Genomic DNA, 4537 nt, shown 5'->3' with positions numbered 1-4537 from the left:
ATTAAAACCTCAGAGGAACTATTGCTTCATCCCATACACCCCATACAGGAGGCCACATTACTTGGTACACAGATGTAGGTTCTTTAGAACATGAGGGAGTGTTATACTGATATTTTGTGCACTGTGTAAAGATTATCCTTGTATTACTCAAATGCTGATTTCTATAATAGCAGAGAGTTGGATACAGGCTGGACTTTAGTATTGTTATTTTCATGAAGCATCACTTGCCTCAGTGTTTTGTGAACACTCTTCTCCACCATTTTCTGATTGGCCAATAAAGAGCTTATCAGCCAATTAGCTGGGCAGAGAAAAATAGGAAAACTGGACTTCTCATCCAGGAATTCCAAAAAGTGAGCAGTAGAAGGAACTTGAGGAGAAAAAATAGAGAGATCACATGGAAAGACCAGGAGGATTCACCATAAAGTCATAATAAGAGAGAAAACATGAGGACACACATGGACCAGACCCAGCCAGAACAAAACCAGACTAGCAAGTAATAATCATTTGTCTGGAATTAACAGCCTTAGAGGATGAGGATTAGAACAGCTCAGAACATGCCTAGCCTAGACTTACTGCTTTTTAATAGGTCTTTGTCTCAACTTATTTGGGAGCTAAAAAGAGCAGATAAGATTTCCATACTTAAATTATAATCTAGAAGGGGTTCCAAAAAGCCTGCAATGCCATAATATCAGATATTGAGATGATTGAGACACAGGCCAGATGACATTTCATCTCTACAACCTACATCTCCACTGTAAATCACTGACACAACAAATTCTGTCCTATCTATGTCAGCTCTTTCATCCTAATAGCCAAGCCTTAGCTTATTTTTTTAAATGTACTTGCAACCTACCCCTCAATTTAGCAAATCTCTGCCACTGGCTATTTTCAGGCTACAGACTCCTCTAGCCACCTCTTTCTATCTCACTGTTTGAACTCATGTATGGACCACCAGTTCTGATTCCCAGTCTTTCACCGTAACCCTTGCTTCTCCCTAATCACCTACTCATCCTCCTACTCTGTCATCTCTGCTACATACTATGAAACTTTTATGACCATTATTTACCTTACCCACATACTAACTCCTGTCTACTCCATATCAACATTGGAGATCAGGTCCTTCTCTCTCCTCTAGACCTTCATTTCTTACCACTTTACCCTAAATGACAGGCTACATTGAGATAAATCTTGAGAGCCTGACATCTGCTAAGCTTGAGGTCCTCTCTCATTGGACTCACCTACCACTCTTCAAGCCCTTTACTTCCCAGCCTCAAGATAATTTCCCTTCCTACATATCAAGCCCAAAAGGACCCTGCTTAGATGAGTTTCAGAGGATGCTAAGATCAACCACTTGGACCCCAGTTCCAGAAAAATGAACCTTCATTCACTCTGGCAGTCATGCTCACCTCTACTGGATTGAGCATAGATACTTTTTCTCTTTTCCCTCTTGTTTTCTTCTGTTGAGGGTAGTCCTTACATATGGAAACTTGAGGTTCAAGGAGCCCTCACTTATAACAAAGAACCCCTCCAAATTAGGTCTGGAAATTGTTCCATAGAAGGCTGTCAGGAGCCAATCAGAATGCCCATCACCCCTATATCTACTCCTCCTTTACGTAATCTGTCTTGTCTGCTCCCTTTATGACCAGACAGAAAGTTATTGGAAAGAATGGCCAGACAGATATGGAAGCTGCCCATATTGGTCTTGCCAATACCATTTACCATATGTGATACTCTCTTCTATCAATAAAATGGGACTCTCTGCCTCTTTATCCAGGACCCATGGAATCCTAGGTGGGAAATGGTCATTGATAGTAAACTCTACTGTTGCTTTAACCACAGACACCTAGTGAGCATGATTAGTATCCATAGAAAATATATCCTGATTGTCCAACCCCTGGAGATAGGAAAAGTAGAGGAGATAATTAAACACTCCCCCAAGGTCATTGCCTCTATGACATCCCCGCTCCTTAATAATACAAATATGTCATTACATCTCCTGCTTTGGATTCTAACCTCAGCCTATCAACTCCTGAATGTCACCCAACCTAGCTGCTTTGGAGAATGCTGGTTGTGTGTTTCACCTGGAACTCGCTACTGCCACTTACAGATTCTCCTGTCAAATGACCTTACCTTGCTATTTACCAACTGCCCTGAGCCTGGTGTTGCCATGGTACCTTATCTTTTTCACATCAACCTCTTTAGTATGGCAAACTATTCTGAGGCATCGGGAACACATTCTGTAGTGGCATTAAATCCCCTAGTTGGCAGCAAAATCACAATCCTTGTTATGTCATCTCAGCCTCAGGGCTCTACAATCCATAACATTCCAATCTTTGTGGTACTCAAGTCTACCTGTTAGTTGGTCAAGAGTTTGAATGCTAGTGTTACTCTTCCTCAATTGGGGGTGATTCATGGAGAAGAAACTCTACAAATTCAGGTCCTAGATTCAATAGCTGCCCAGTATAATAAATGGGCAGTTCAAATTTTGTCCCTCTTGGCTGCCAGATGTTCCCATGGTCAGCAGGAGTGACCACTTCCTTGACCTTACATAATCAGTTTTCTTCCCAGCTCATTTAGGATCTCCAGCAGATAGTCCAAACCATACTCACCTTTCAAGGAAAAATAGACTCCCTAGCTGTGGTAGAACTCTAAAATTTATGGGGACTAGATATTCTTACAACTGAAAAAAGGTGACCTTTGCCTCTTCTTCCAAGATGAATACTGCTTCTATGTCAACCAATCAGGTATAGTAAAAAACAAAATCCAGCAACTTCAAACATACCTACAAAAATGAAAGGAATAAACCAACACCTCCAACCCCTGGGCCTTTGAAAGCTTCATATGGAATTGGATATTGACCTTCCTGACCCATCTCCTTCTCACTTTCCTGCTTTGACTAATAGTACCCTGCTTTATCAATTTGTTATCTGCATTTTTCCAATGATTGAATTTAAAAAAATCTTCTATCAGTTACTGTTACAAGACTATCAACCTCTAGCCACAGAGCCTTAAACTCATGACTACTGAGTGTGCCCTGATTGTGAGGAACACCAGCTACCCCAAAAATGACTATGTCCCCATACAGCAGAAAGTATTCTAAGGAGCTCCACACCCTAACCCCTGCCTCAACAGCACCCCTTTCTAGTTCCTCATCTTTTATAATAAACAAAAAGGAGGAATGTTAGCAACCTAACATCTCCACTGCCTGCCCCTAGACCTAGCTACAGCAGGATACATCATCACTAGCTGCCAAGATGTGACACACTCCCACTGTCACCATAGTCCCATATCCTCCTCATATGTGTGTACTATATCCCTTTATAAAAAGCCAGTGCCTCCTCTCCTCATTCTTTTTTTCCTCCAACCCTTTCTGAAAGGCAACCTCTGACAACCCTCTCCTTCGGTAAAGCTCCCACATGAGGTCTGTGGCATGGTAAGACTTTGTGGTCCATTGCATAGATTATAACAATTGATCCTCATAGGTCAATTAACTAAGTAATGAGACAACAAGGAAGCATACAACTGAATTGAGACCCTCACATGTTTGCAATTTCACCTACATTTTGTTGTATTTTAAGCCTCGCTCCTTTTCTCTGCATGTTATGCTATGTAGAAAGTTTATATGAAATACTATTTTTTTAAACTTGGGTTAGTAAACATAGAAGATTTCCCTTAATGTGTAGGTAATTTAAGTTATTTTGCTTTTCCCAGTGGTATTTGGTTCTGTGCTAGTTCTCTGGGCTGTCTAGTCTCAAAAAACAACAAACACAATGAAATGATTTCTAATGATATTCTGCTATATCACAGATTGGTGTATTGTCCAGTCATCACAGAGAAGCTTCCTCCAGCAGTAAATGAGAGAAGGCACAAAAATCCACTCAGATCTTATGTAGAAAGCCTAAATTGGAGGTTGTCACTGCATCTCTCCCTAGAAACCAGCAGAACTATGATAAAGAGGGGAGGAAAGATTGTGGGAGTCAGAAGGGAAAGAGGATACCAAGAGAAACATGGCCCATTGAATCCATTAGCCACGGTTCACACAAGCTCACAGAGACCAAAGCTACAAACAGACAACCTACATGAGGCTGCAGCAGGTTTTATGCATAGTTATGTCTGTTAGCATGTTTTTTTTTTTTTTGGTGAGACTCCAAATAATGAGTATTTCTCTGACTCTTTTAACCTGCACTTTGGACAGTCTTCCTCCAATTGGGTTGTCTTGTCCAACATCAGTATGAGGGCTTGTCTTATTGTATCTTTTTGTTTGTTTGTTTGTTTGTTTTTGTTGTTGTTTTGTTTTGCTTTTTTGTTTTTCAAGACAGGGTTTCTCTGTGTTGTCCTGGCTGACCTAGTATTCACTCTGTAGACCATGATGGCCTCAAACTCAGAAATCCACCTGCCTCTGCCTCCCAAGCGCTGGGATTAAAGGTGTGCGCTACCACCGCCTGGTGTCTTTTTTTTTTTAAGGGGGAGATTTTTTTTCTTTATTTATATGCGAATTTCTCCATTCCCAGTTTCCCCTCCAAAAAACAAAAAAACA

This window comes from Mastomys coucha, unplaced genomic scaffold (assembly GCF_008632895.1).
Source record: "Mastomys coucha isolate ucsf_1 unplaced genomic scaffold, UCSF_Mcou_1 pScaffold22, whole genome shotgun sequence".
NCBI lineage: Eukaryota > Metazoa > Chordata > Mammalia > Rodentia > Muridae > Mastomys > Mastomys coucha.
Note: the sequence above shows the minus strand (reverse complement) of the source record.